We start from the raw sequence: 13,763 nt of genomic DNA, 5'->3' as shown, positions 1-13,763 counted from the left end.
CTCACTGGGGCCTACTCAAAATTAGTCCACTTTTTAAATACCAGTCTCTCCCTCCTCCCTATTCTTTCCCACTTTTCAGATTCTCCCCCGACCCCTCCCTCTCACTTTCCCTTTCCCCTCACCTCTCACTTGCATGTTTGCCTCTCTCTCTCCCCTTCTCCGATCTATTTCACTCCTTCCCCTCTCTCTCTCCCCGCCCCTTCCACCCTTTCTCTCACTCCCACTTCCCATTTCTCTCACAAGCCTGCCTCTCTCTCACTCCTTCTCCCTCTTTCCCCTCTCTGCTGCTCTCTCTTTCCATCGCATTACGTTCTACATCTTTTTACCCCATTCCCCTCCCTCGCTTTCCCCCTTCCCTTCTCTCTCTCCCCTTCCCCTTCCTCTCTCTCCCCTTCCCTCTCTCTCACTCCTTCCACTCTCTCTCTCCCGTTCCCCTCTCTCTCCCGTTCCCCTCTCTCTCTCGTTCCCCACTCTCCCCCGTTCCCCTCTCTTTCCCGTTCCCCTCTCTCTCCCTTCCCCACTCTCTCCCGTTCCCCTCTCTCTCCCCTTCCCCTCTCTCTCCCTTTCCCCTCTCTCTCACTCCTTCCACTCTCTCTCTCCCCTTCCCCTCTCTCTCCACTTCCCCTCTCTCCCCCGTTCCCCTCTCTCTCCCCTTCCCCACTCTCTCCCCTTCCCCACTCTCTCCCCTTCCCCACTCTCTCCCCTTCCCCACTCTCTCCCCTTCCCCTCTCTCTCCCCTTCCCCACTCTCTCCCCTTCCCCACTCTCTCCCGTTTTCCTCCCTCTCTTTCCCTTTCCCCTCTCTTTCACATCTTCCTCTCTCTCACCCATTCCCTCTCTCTCCTCGACCCATTTTCTCCCCCCTCTCTCCTTCCCCTCCCCTGGCTCCACTCTTCTCGCCCCTCACCCTTCTCCGTTTCTCTCCTTCCCTCGCTCTTGCTCTCCCATTTCCCATCAGACTCTCCCCCTCCCCTCTGACCCATTCCCCCCTCTAACTCTTTTTCTCTCCCTCCCCACTCTCTCCCCACTCTCCCCCTTTCTCTCCTCCTCCCCCACTCTCTCTCCCCTTCCCCTCTCTCCTCTTCCCCCTCTCTCCCCTCCCCCTCTCTCCCCTTCCCCCGCTCTCCCCTTCCCCTCCCTCTCCCCTTCCCGCTCTTAAACACTCGTTACCCTCTCTCTCACCCCAACCACTCTCTCCCTTCCCCCTCTCTCCCATTCACCGCGCTCTCACAACTTCACCCACTCTCTCCCCTTCCCCCTCTCTCTCCTCTTCCCCTCTCTCTCACTCCTTCCACGCTCTCTTTTCCCTTCCTCTCTCTTTCCTGCTCCTTCCCCTGCATTTTCCAGAGCAGGTGGCTCCATAGCTCAGGGGTTAGAGCACTGGTCTTGTAAACCAGGGGTCGTGAGTTCAAATCTCACTGGGGCCGAATCAAAGCTAGCTCAGTATTTAAATTTAAGTTTACGTCAATTAACAAGGTGTTTAATTATAAATATTAAACAGCTCCAAGATCAGACCTGGAACAAAAGTCTCTCATGTTCTCCTTACCCGTCCTTTCCCTTTCTCCCTCTCTCCCTGGTTTCCCCATCACTGCATATTCTGTCTCTTTTTACTCTTTCCCGCTTTGGAGACCGACCCTGGAACAACAGATGCCCCTCTCCTCTTCTCATCTCTTTTACACTCTCTCTCCCCTTCCAAATCTCTCTCTCCCTTCCCCATCACGACCCGTGCTACATCTTTTTACCCCTCTCTGCCTTTCCCACTGTCTCGCTTTCCCCGTCTCCCACTCATTCCCCTCTTCATCCTTCCCCCTCCCTCGCCTCACCCTCTCCCCTTCCCCCTCTCTCTCCTTCCGTCTCTCACAATCCTTCCTCTCTCTCTCTCCTTTCCCTCTCTCTTTCCGCTTCCCTCTCACTCTCCCCTTCCCCTCCCTGTCTCCCCTTCCCCCACTCTCTTACTCCTTCTCCTCTCTCCCCTTCCCCTTACCATCTCTCTGCTTCCCCTCTCTCATTCCCCTTCTGCTCTCTCCCCTTCCCCACTCTTTCTCACTCCTTCCCCCTCTCTTCCCTTAACCACTCTTTCCGCTCTCTCTTTCCATCGCATTACGACCGTTCTACATCTTTTTATCCCATCCCCTCTCTCTCCCCTTCCCCTCTCTCTCTCGTTCCCCTCTCTCTCCCGTTCCCCTCTCTCTCCCCTTCCCCGATCTCTCCCCTTCCCCACTCTCTCCCCTTCCCCTCTCTCTCCCATTCCCCACCCTCTCTCTAACTCCTTTCCCTTCCCTCCCATTCCCTTTGCCTCTCTCTCCCCTTCCACTCTCTCTTTTCCCTTCCACTCTCTTTTCCTTTCCCTATCTTTCCCAGAGCAGGTGTCTCCATAGCTCAGTTTTGGTCTCCTAATCTAAGGAAGGACGTTCTTGCAATTGAGGGAGTGCAGTGAAGGTTCACCAGACTGATTCCTGGCATGGCTGGACTGACATATGAGGAGAGACTGGATCAACTGGGCCTTTATTCACTGGAATTTAGAAGGATGAGAGGGGATCTCATAGAAACGAAGGAAATTCTGATGGGACAGGACAGGTTAGATGCAGGAAAAATGTTCCCGATGTTGGGGAAGTTCAGAACCAGGGGACACAGTCTAACGATAAGGGGTAGGCCATTTAGGACCGAGATGAGGAGAAACTTCTTCACTCAGAGAGTTGTTAACCTGTGGAATTCCCTGCCGCAGAGAGTTGTTGATGCCAGTTCATTGGGTATATTCAAGAGGGAGTTAGATATGGCCCTTACGGTTAAAGGGATCAAGGGGTATGGAGAGAAAGCAGGAAAGGGGTACTGAGGTGAATGATCAGCCATGATCTTATTGAATGAGGGTGCAGGATCGAAGGGCCGAATGGCCGACTCCTGTACCTATTTTCTCTGTTTCTATGTTTCAGGGATTGGAGCACTGGTAATGTAAACCAGGAGTCGTGAGTTTAAATCTCACTGGGGCCTACTCAAAATGAGCTCAGTATTTAAATTCACCGTCAATTAACAAGGGGTTTAATTATAAACATTAAACAGCACCGAGACTGACCCTGGAACAACAGGCTCCCCTCACACCCTTCCCCCTCTTCTCTTCTTGTCTCTTTTACACTCTCTCTCCCTTCTCCATCACGACCCGTTCTACATCTTTTTACACCTCTCTCCCTTTCCCGCTATCTCGTTTTCACCATCTCTCACTCATTCTCCTCTCTCACCTTCTCCCCTTCCCCTCTCTCCCCTCCCTCCTCTCTCTCTCTCTCTTCTCCGTTTCTTTTCAGATTCTCCCTCTCTTTCCCCTTCCCCTCTCTCTCCTTCCTCCTCTCTCCCCTTCCCTCTCTACTTTCATTCTCTCACTCCTTCCCCTCTCTCTCCTTCCCCTCTCTCTCTCTCTTCTCCCTTTCTTTTCAGATTCTCCCCCTCTCTCCCCTTCCTCACTCAGTCTCACTCCTTCACCCTCTCTTTCCCCTTCCTCCTCTCTCCTTCCTCGTCTCTCCCCTTCCCTCTCTACTTTAATTCTCTCACTCCTTCCCTCCCTCTCTCTCCTTCCCCTCTCTCTCTCTCTTCTCCCTTTCTTTTCAGATTCTCCCTCTCTCTCCCCTTCCCCGCTCGGTCTCACTCCTTCACCTTCTCTTTCCCCGTCCACTCTCTCTCCTTCCCCTGTCTCATTCTCTCCTTCCCCTCTCTCCCCTTCCCCTCTCTACTTTCATTCTCTCCCCACCCCTTCCCCTCTCTCTCCTTCCTCCTATATCTTCCCTCTCTCTTCCCTCCCTCTCTCGCCCCTAACCACACTCTCCCCTGCCCCCTCTCCCTTTTCACTCGCCCTCTCCCCTTCCCCTATCTTCCCTCCCCTCTCTCCTCTCTCTCACTTTCCCCTTTCTTTCCAATTTTCCCCATTCTCCCTCTCTCTCCCCTTCCTTTCTATCTCCCCTGTCTCCTCCCTCTCTCGCCTTCCCATCTCTCTCCCCTTCCCCTCTCTCTTTCCCCTTCCCCCTCTCTCTCACTCCTTCCACTCTCTCTTTTCCCTTCCCCTCACTTTCCTGCTCCTTCCCCTGTCTTTAGCAGTGTAGGTGGCTCCATAGCTCAGGGGTTAGAGCACTGGTCTAGTAAATCAGGGGTCGTGGGTTCAAATCTCACTGGGGCCTTCTCAAAATTAGTTCAGTATTTAAATTTGCTGTTAGTTAATAACTTCTTTAATTATAAATATTAAACAGCTCTGTGATCGATCCTGGATCAACAGGCTCATTTCTCTGACACTGACTCTTCCCTTCCAAATCTCTCTCTCCCTTCCCCATTCTACATCTTTTTCTCCCTCTCTCTCTATCTCATTTTCCCCATCTCTCACTCATTCCCCTCTCTCCCCTTCCCCCTCCCTCACCACACCCTCTTTCCTTCCCCCTCACTCTCGATCCTTCTCCCTCGCTCTTCTCTCACTCCTTCCCCTCCTTCCACTCACTCTCCCCATCCGTTCCCTCTCTTTCCCTTCCCTGCCTCTTCTCCCCTTCTCTCTCTCTCCTGCCTCTCTCTCTCTCTCCTTCCCTCTCTCTCCCCTTCCACTCTCTCTCTCCTTCCCTATCTCACTCCTTTCCCTCTCTCCCTCCCTTCCCCTCTCTCTCTCCCCAGATCCTTCCCCTTTCTTTCCCAGAGCAGGTGCCCTCCTGTCTTTCTCTCCTTTCCCTTTCCTTAGAGATTCTCCCCTTCTCCCTCTTCTTCCCCTCCCTCACTTTCCCCTTCCCCTCTCTCATCCCTCTTTCCTATTTCCGACTCCTTCCCCTCTCTCCGCCTTTCTACATTCTCCCCGCCTCTCTCTCTCCCCTTCCTCTCCCTATCTCCCTTTCCTCCTCTCTCTCACTCCTTCCCCCCTCTCTCCCCTTCCCCCTCTCTCTCACTCCTTCCCCCCTCTCTCCCCTTCTCCTTTCTCTCCCTTTACCCCTCTTTCACTCCTTCCCATCTATCTCCCCTTCCACTCTCTCCCCTTCCCCGCTCTTTCGCAATCCTTCCCCCTCTCTTCCCTTAATCTCTCTTTCCCCTTCCCTCGCTCTCTCCCCTGCCCCTCTCTTTTTCTCCCAGTCTCCACTTTTCTTTCTCTCACTCCTTCCCCTCTCTCCCCTTCCCCTCTCTCTCTTTCCCCTTCTCCCTCTCTCTCCACTTCCCCTCTCTCTCACTCCTTCCACTCTCTCTTTTCCCTTCCTCTCTCTTTCCTGCTCCTTCCCCTGTCTTTTCCAAAGCAGGTGGCTCCATAGCTCAGGGGTTAGAGCACTGGTCTTGTAAACCAGGGGTCGTAGGTTCAAATCTCACTGGGGCCTTCTCAAAATTAGTTTTGTATTTAAATATGTGACTCCCATTTCTCCCGCCTCTGCCTTTTCACTTTCCATCTCCTCTCTCTCATTTTTTCCTTTCCTTTCTGATTCTCCCCTTCTCTCTCTCTACCCTTCTCCCTTTCTCTCTCTCACTCTCCCGTTCAGCGCTCTTTCTCTCTCGGCCCCCCCGCCCCGCCCCCGCCCTTCCACTCTCTCTCTCCCCATCATAAAAGGTTACTGCACGAGATAAAAGTTCACGGGGTCACAAAAACACCCGTCAACCATTACCCTTTGCTTTCTGACTCTGAGACAATTTTGGCTCCAACTTGCCACTTTGCCCTGGATCCCATGGGCTTTTACTTTCGTGACCAGTCTGCCATGTGGGACCTTATCGAAAGCTTTGCTAAACTCCATATACACTACATCGTACACACTGCCCTCATCGACCCTCCTGGTTACCTCCTCGAAAAATTCAATCGTTAGTCAGACAGGAAATTCCCTTAACAAATCCGTGCTGACTGTCCCTGATTAACCTGTGTCTTTCTAAATGTAGATTTATCCTGTTCTTCAGGAATTTTTCCAATAATTTTCCCACCACGGAGGTTAGGCTGACTGGTCTGTCATTACTCGGTCTATCCCTTTCTCCCTGCTTAAATAAAGGCACTACCTTCGCAGTCCTCCAGTCCTCTGGTACCACACTTGAAGCCAGAGAGGATTGGAAAATGATGGTCAGAGCCTCTGCTATTTCCTCTTTTGCTTCACTCAACAGCCTGGGATACATTTCATCCGGGCCTGAGACTTATCCACTTTCAAAGCTGCTAAACGCCGGGGGAAGGGCGGGGAGCAGGGAGGAGGGGTAGAGCGGGGGTGGAGCGGGGAGGGCAGGGGTGGGGGGTGGGGCGGAGTGGGAATAATCTCTTTCACACAGCCGACACCGACACGATGGGCCGAATGGCCCTCCTTGTGTGCTGGAAGATTCTGTCAATGTTCAGGGATGAATCACCGAGAATGATTATTCAGGCCCCACCTCCTTGTTAACAATAGTAAGATGTAAACAGGAGCCGGGGTTACAGGTGGCTCCATAGCTCAGGGGTTAGAGCATTGGTCTTGTAAACCAGGGGTCGTGGGTTCAAATCTTACTGGGATTGACTCAAAATGAACTTAATATTTAAGTTTGCTGTCAATTATCAAGGTTTTTAATTATAAATGTTTAATATCTCTGAGACTGACTGAGGAACAACGAGACTGACTGAGGAACAACAGGCCTTCCTAGTACCCTTTCGTCTCTCTCTGCCCTCCCCATCATGAGAATTTTTACCCCTCTCTCCCTTTCCAACTATCTCGCTTTCCCCGTTTCTCACTCTGCTTCCCCCTCTCTTCTCCCTTCCCCCTCTCATCTCCCTTCCCCCTCTCTCCCCTCACTCTCTCCCCTTTCGCTTTCTCCTCCCCCTCGCTCTCTCTCCCCTTCCCACTCTTACACACTCGTTACCCTCTATATCTCACTCCTACACCCCTCTCTCACTCCTTCCACACTCTCTCCCCTTTCCCCACTCTTTCTCCCCTTCCTCCCCTCTTTCCTTCCCGCTTTCTCTCCCCTTCCCTCTCTCACTCGTTCCCCTCTCTCTCCCCTTCCTTCTCTCTATTCCCTTCTCACTCCACTGCCTCCTCCCTCTCCCTCTCTTTTCAATTCCATCTGACCCCTTCCCCCTCTCTCCCCTTCGCTCTCTCACCTTCCCTCTCTCCGTTTCCCCCGCGAGAGACAGAGAGAAAGTGAGAGATAGTAAGAGAGACACAAAGGCAGAACATGTGATAGAGTGAGAGTGAGAGACAGAGAGACAGAGAGGCAGAGAGATTGGGACAGATTGTGACTGAGTAGCCGAGGGATGTTTTACTGCGTGAAAGACCCGATATATCGATATTGAGAAGCGAATATTGAAGAGACGGAGGCAGGAGTCTGAGGGATGAGACACAATCTGAGCGTTTCACTGACCACTCCTCATTCTTCAAACACAATTACTTTAAATCTGTGCCCCCTGGTTATTGACCCCTCTGCGAAGAGGAAATAGACCCTTCCTCTCCACTCTATCCAGGCCTCTCATAATTTTATACACCTCAATTAAATCTCCCCTCAGCCTCCTCTGTTCCAAGGAAAACAACCGCAGCCTATCCAATCTTTCCTCATAGCTAAAATTTTCCAGTCCCGGCAACATCCTGGTAAATCTCCTCTGCACCCTCTCCAGTGCAATCACATCCTTCCTGTAATGTGGTGACCAGAACTGCACGCAATACTCTAGCTGTGGCCTAACCAGTGTTGTGTACAGTTCAAGCATAACCTCCCTGCTCTTGTATTCTATGCCTCGACTAATAAAGGCAAGTATTCCGTATGCCTTCTTAACCACCTTATCTACCTGGCCTGCTACCTTCAGGGATCTGTGGACCTGCACTCCAAGATCCCTCTGTTCCTCTACACTTCTCAGTGTCCTACCATTTAATGTCTATTCCCTTGCCTTGTAAGACCTCCCCAAATGCATGACCTCACACCTCTCTGGATTAAATTCCATTTGCCACTGTTCTGCCCACCTGACCAGTTCATCGATATCTTCCTGCAGGCCACAGCTTTCTTCTTCATTATCAACCACATGGCATATTTTTGTATCATCTGCAAACTTCTTAATCATACCCCCTATATTCAAGTCTAGATCATTGATGTATAACACAAAAAGCAAGGGACCCAGCACTGAGTCCTGCGGAACCCCACTGGAAACATCCTTCCAGTCACAAAAATACCCATCAACCATTACACTTTGCTTCCTGCCTCGGAGACAATTTTGGCTCCAACTTGCCACTATGCCCTGGATTCCAGGGGCTTTTACTTTTGTGACCAGTCTGCCGTGTGGGACCTTATCGAAAGCTTTGCTAAACTCCATATACACTACATCGTACACACTGCCCTCATCGACCCTCCTGGTTACCCTCTCGAAAAATTCAATCGTTAGTCAGATAGGAACTTCCCTTAACAAATCCGTGCTGACTGTCCCTGATTAACCCATGTCTTTCTAAATGTAGATTTATCCTGTCCTTCAGGAATTTTTCCAATAATTTTCCCACCACGGAGGTTAGGCTGACTGGTCTGTCATTACTCGGTCTATCCCTTTCTCCCTTCTTAAACAAAGGTACCACCTTCGCAGTCCTCCAGTCCTCTGGTACCACACTTGAAGCCAGAGAGGATTGGAAAATGATGGTCAGAGCCTCTGCTATTTCCTCCTTTGCTTCACTCAACAGCCTGGGATACATTTCATCCGTGCCTGAGACTTATCCACTTTCAAAGCTGCTAAACGCCGGGGGAAGGGCGGGGAGCAGGGAGGAGGGGTAGAGCGGGGGTGGAGCGGGGAGGGCAGGGATGGGGGGTGGGGCGCAGTGGGAATAATCTCTTTCACACTGCCGACACAGACACGATGGGCCGAATGGCCCTCCTTGTGTGCTGTAAGATTCTGTCAATGTTCAGGGAAGAATCACCGAGAATGATTATTCGGGCCCCATCTCCTTGTTAACAATAGTAAGATGTAAACAGGAGCCGGGGTTACAGGTGGCTCCATAGCTCAGGGGTTAGAGCAGTGATCTTGTAAATCAGGGGTCGTGGGTTCAAATCTTACTGGGACTGACTCAAAATGAACTTAATATTTAAGTTTGCTGTCAATTATCAAGGTTTTTAATTATAAATGTTTAATATCTCTGAGACTGACTGAGGAACAACAGGCCTTCCTCGGACCCTTTCGTCTCTCTCTGCCCTCCCCATCATGAGAATTTGTACCCCTCTCTCCCTTTCCAACTATCTCGCTTTCCCCATTTCTCACTCTGCTTCCCCCTCTCTTCTCCCTTCCCCCTCTCTTCTCCCTTCCCCCTCTCTTCTCCCTTCCCCCTCTCATCTCCCTTCCCCCTCTCTCCCCTCACTCTCTCCCCTTCCCTTTCTCCTCCCCCTCGCTCTCTTTCCCCTTCCCACTCTTACACACTCGTTACCCACTATATCTCGCTCCTGCACCTCTCTCTCACTCCTTTCCCGTCTCTCCCCTTTCCCCACTCTTTCTCCCCTTCCTCACCTCTTTCCTTCCCCCTTTCTCTCCCCTTCTCTCTCTGGATGTTTAACATCTCTGAGACCGACCCTGGAACAACAGGCTCCCCTCACACCCTTCCCCCTCTCCTCTTCTCTTCTCTCTTACACACTCTCTCCCTTTTTCCCCACTCGAACTCACTCCTTCACCCTCTCTTTCTCCTTCCCCTCTCTCTCCTTCCCCTGTCTCATTCTCTCCATCCCCTCTCTCTCCTTCCCCTATCTCATTCTCCCCTTCTCCTCTCTCTCCTTCCCCTGTCTCATTCTCCCCTTCCCCTCTCTCTCCTCTCTCCCCTTCCCTCTCTACTTTCATTCTCTCACTCCTTCCCCTCTCTCTCCTTCCTCCTCTATCTTCCCTCTCTCTCCCCCCTCCCCCTCTCTCCCCTACCCACACTCTCCCTTGCCCCCACTCCCTTTTTACTCTCCCTCTCCCCTTCCCCTATCTTCCCTCCCCTCTCTCCTCTCTCTCACTTTTCCCTTTCTTTTCAGATTCTCCCCATTCTCCCTCTCTCTCCCCTTCCTTTCTCTCTCCCCTGTCTCCTCCCTCTCTCGCCTTCCCATCTCTCCCCCTTCCTCTCTCTCACTCCTTCCCTCTCTCTCCCCTTCCCCCTCTCTGTCACTTCTGCCCCCTCTCTCCCCTTCCTCTCTCTCCCCTTCCCCCTCTCTCTCACTCCTTCCACTCTATCTTTTCCCTTCCCCTCTCTTTCCTGTTCCTTCCCCTGTCTTTTCCATAGCAGGTAGCTTCATAGCTCAGGGGTTAGAGCACTGGTCTAGTAAACCTCGGGTCGTGGGTTCAAATCTCACTGGGGTCTGCTCAGAGTTATTTGAATTTGCTGTGAGTTAGCAAGGTCTTTAATTATAAATATTAAACAGCTCTGAGACTGGTCCTGGATAAACAGGCTAATTTCTCTTGCACTCTCTCTCCCCTTCCAAATCTCTCTCACCCTTCCCCATTCTACATCTTTTTCTCACTCTCTCGCTATCTCCTTTTCCCCGTCTCTCACTCATTCCCCTCTCTCCCCTTCCCCCTCCATCACCCCACCTTCTTTCCCTTCCCTCCCTCTGTCTCCCCTTCTCTCTCTCTCCTGCCTTTCTCTCTCTCCTTCTCTCTATCACTCCTTTCCCTCTCTCCCTCCCTTCCACTCTCTCCAACCCCAGCTCCTTCCCCTGTCTTTCCCAGAGCAGGTGCCCTCCTGTCTCTCTCTCCTTTCCCTTTCCTTTGAGATCCTCCCCTTCTCTCTCTTCTTCCCCTCCCTCTCTTTCACCTTCCCCTCTCTCTTCCCTCTTTCCTACTCCTTCCCCTCTCTTCCCCCTTCGACATTCTCTCCGCCTCTCTCTCCCTGTCTCCATTCCCCCTCTCTCTCACTCCTTCCCCCCTCTCTCCCCTTCCCACTCTCTCTCACTCCTTCCCCCTCTCTCCGCTTTCCCCTCTCTCTCACTCCTTCCCCCATCTCTCCCCTTCCCACTCTCTCTCACTCCTTCCCCCTCTCTCCCCTTCCCCCTCTCTCTCACTCCTTCACCCCTCTCTCCCCTTCCCCCTCTCTCTCACTCCTTCCCCCCTCTCTCCCCTTCTCCTTTCTCTCCCTTTACCCCTCTTTCACTCCTTCCCATCTCTCTCCCCTTCCGCTCTCTCCCCTTCCCCGCTCTTTCGCACTCCTTCCCCCTCTCTTCCCTTAAACTCTGTTTCCCCTTCCCTCGCTCTCTCCCCTGCCCCTCTCTTTCTCCCAGTCTCCACTTCCCTCTCTCTCTCACTCCTTCCCCTTTCTCCACTTTCCCTCCCTCTCTCCCCTTCCCCTTTCTCCACGTTCCCTCTCTCTTTCCCCTTCCACTCTCGACTTCCCCACTCTTTCTCACTCCTTCCCTCTCTCCCCTTAACTTCTCTTTCCCCTCCCTCTCTCTCTTTTCAAAAACAGGTGGCTCCATACCTCAGGTGTTAGAACACTGGTCTTGTAAACCAGGAGTCGTGAGTTCAAATCTCACTGGGACCTCCTCAAACTTAGTTTAGTATTTAAATACCAGTCTCTCCCTCCTCCCTATTCTTTCCCACTTTTCAGATTCTCCCCCTTCCCCTCTCTCTCACTTTCCCTTTCCCCTAACCTCTCACTCGTTTGTTTACCTCTCTCTCTCCCCTTCTCTGATCTATTTCACTCCTTCCCCTCTCTCTCTCTCCCCGTCCCTTCTCACACTTTCTCTCACTCCCACTTCCCATTTCTCTCACGCGCCTGTCTCTCCCTCTCTCCCCTTCACCACTCTTTCTCCTCTCTGCTGCTCTCTCTTTCCATCACATTACGACCCGTTCTACATCTTTTTACCCCACTCTCTCCCCTTCCCCTCTCTCTCTCCCATTCTACTCTCTCTTTTCCCTTCCCCTCTCTTTCCTGCTCCTTCCCCTGTCTTTGCCAGTGCACTTGGCTCCATAGCTCAGGGGTTAGAGCACTGGTCGAGTAAATCTCACTGGGGCCTATTTAAAATTAGCTCAGCAGTTAATTCACCGTCAATTAACAAGGGGTTTAATTATAAATATTAAACAGCTCCGAGACCAACCCTGGAACAACAGGCTCCCCTCACACCCTTCCCCCTCTCCTCTTCTCATCTCTCTTACACTCTCTCTCTCCCTTCCCCACCATGACCCGTTCTACATCTTTTTACTCCTCTCTCCCATTCCCACTATCTTGCTTTCCCCATCTCTCACTCATTCCCCTCTCTCTCCCCTTTCCCTCCCTCTCTTTCACCTTCCCCCTCTCTCTCACATCTTCCCCTCTCTCTCACCCATTCCTTCTCTCTCCTCTACCCATTTCCTCCCCTCACTGTCCCCTTCCCCTCTCTCTCTCCTTTCCCTCTCTCCCCTCCCTCTACTCTTCCCCTCTCTCTCTCTCCTTCGCCTCTCTCTCCCCTTCCCCACTCTCTCTCCTTCCCCCTCACTCTCCCCTTCCCCCCTCTCTCTCCCCTTCCCCCCTCTCTCTCCCCTTCCCCACTCTCTCCCCTTCCCCACTCTCTCCCCTACCCCCTCACTCTCCCCTTCCTCCCCTCCCCCTCTCTCTCTTCCCTTCCACTCTCTCTCTCCCATTTCCCTCTCTCACTCCCCATCCCCTCTCTCTCCTTCCCTACTCTCACCCCTTCCCCCTCTCTCTCCCCTTCCCCACTATCTCCCCTTCCCCCTCACCCTCCCCTTCCCCCCCTCTCTCCCCTTCCCCCCTCTCTCCTCTTCCCCCGGCTCTCTCTCTCCTTCCCCCTCTCTCTCCCATTCTACTCTCTCTTTTCCCTTCCCCTCTCTTTCCTGCTCCTTCCCCTGTCTTTCCCAGGGCAGGTGGCTCCATAGCTCAGGGGTGAGAGCACTGGTCTTGTAAACCCGGGGTCATGGGTTCAGATTTCACGAGGGCTTATACAAAATTAGCTCTGTATTTAAATTTGCTGTTAGTTAACAAGGTGTTTAATTATAAATATTAAACAGCTCTGTGACTGACCCGAGATCAACAGGCTCATTTCTCTTGCACTCTTTCCCTCCCTTCCATATTCTGCATCTTTTTCTCTTTCTCTCTCTATCATATTTTCCCCGTCTCTCACTCATTCCCCTCTCTCACCTTCCCCCTCCCTCACCCCACCCTCTTTCCTTCCCCCTCACTCTCGATCCTTCTCCCTCGCTCTTCTCTCACTCCTTCCCCTCCTTCCACTCACTCTCCCCATCCGTTCCCTCTCTTTCCCTTCCCTGCCTCTGTCTCCCCTTCTCTCTCTCTCCTGCCTCTCTCTCTCCTTCCCTCTTTCTCCCCTTCCACTCCCTCTCTCACCCCTTTCCCTCTCTCCCTCCCTTCCCCTCTCTCTCTCCCCAGCTCCTTCCCCTGTCTTTCCCAGAGGAGGTGCCCTCCTGTCTCTCTCTCCTTTCCCTTTCCTTTGAGATTCTCCCCTTCTCCCTCACCCCCTCTTTCCCCTTCCCCTCTCTCTTCCCTCTTTCCTACTCCTTCCCCTCACTCCGCCACTTCTACATTCTCCCCGCCTCTCTCTCTCCCCTTCCTCTCCCTGTCTCCCTTTCCCCCTCTCTCTCACTCCTTCCCCCCTCTCTCCCCTTCCTTCCCCCCTCTCTCCCCTTCTCCTTTCTCTCCCTTTACCCCTCTTTCACTCCTTCCCATCTATCTCCCCTTCCGCCTTCTCCCCTTCCCCTCTCTTTCGCAATCCTTCCCCCTCTCTTCCCTTAACCTCTCTTTCCCCTTCCCTCGCTCTCTCCCCTGCCCCTCTCTCTTTCTCCCAGTCTCCACTTCCCTCTCTCTCTCCCCTTCCCCTCCCTCTCTTTCCCCTTCTCCTCTCTCTCACTCCTTCCCCTCTCTCCCTCCTTCCCCTCTCTCCCCT

General features: G+C 52.6%; 3 non-coding genes across 3 annotated transcripts; all 3 read left to right on the top strand.

The window, feature by feature from the left end:
• Nucleotides 1-1,353: 1,353 nt before the first annotated feature.
• Nucleotides 1,354-1,426, top strand: trnat-ugu (transfer RNA threonine (anticodon UGU)). Its single transcript has one exon. It is a non-coding gene; the product is annotated as a tRNA-Thr (tRNA).
• A 2,660-nt stretch (nucleotides 1,427-4,086) lies between these two features.
• Nucleotides 4,087-4,159, top strand: trnat-agu (transfer RNA threonine (anticodon AGU)). The gene has a single exon. It is a non-coding gene; the product is annotated as a tRNA-Thr (tRNA).
• Nucleotides 4,160-5,247: 1,088 nt separating this feature from the next.
• On the top strand, nucleotides 5,248-5,320 carry trnat-ugu (transfer RNA threonine (anticodon UGU)). Its single transcript has one exon. It is a non-coding gene; the product is annotated as a tRNA-Thr (tRNA).
• The last annotated feature ends 8,443 nt before the right edge of the window (nucleotides 5,321-13,763 follow it).

Source organism: Pristiophorus japonicus, unplaced genomic scaffold (assembly GCF_044704955.1).
Source record: "Pristiophorus japonicus isolate sPriJap1 unplaced genomic scaffold, sPriJap1.hap1 HAP1_SCAFFOLD_2144, whole genome shotgun sequence".
NCBI classification, from domain to species: Eukaryota; Metazoa; Chordata; class Chondrichthyes; family Pristiophoridae; genus Pristiophorus; species Pristiophorus japonicus.
The sequence above is the reverse complement of the archived record's forward strand: the minus strand, read 5'-3'. Positions and strand labels throughout refer to the sequence as shown.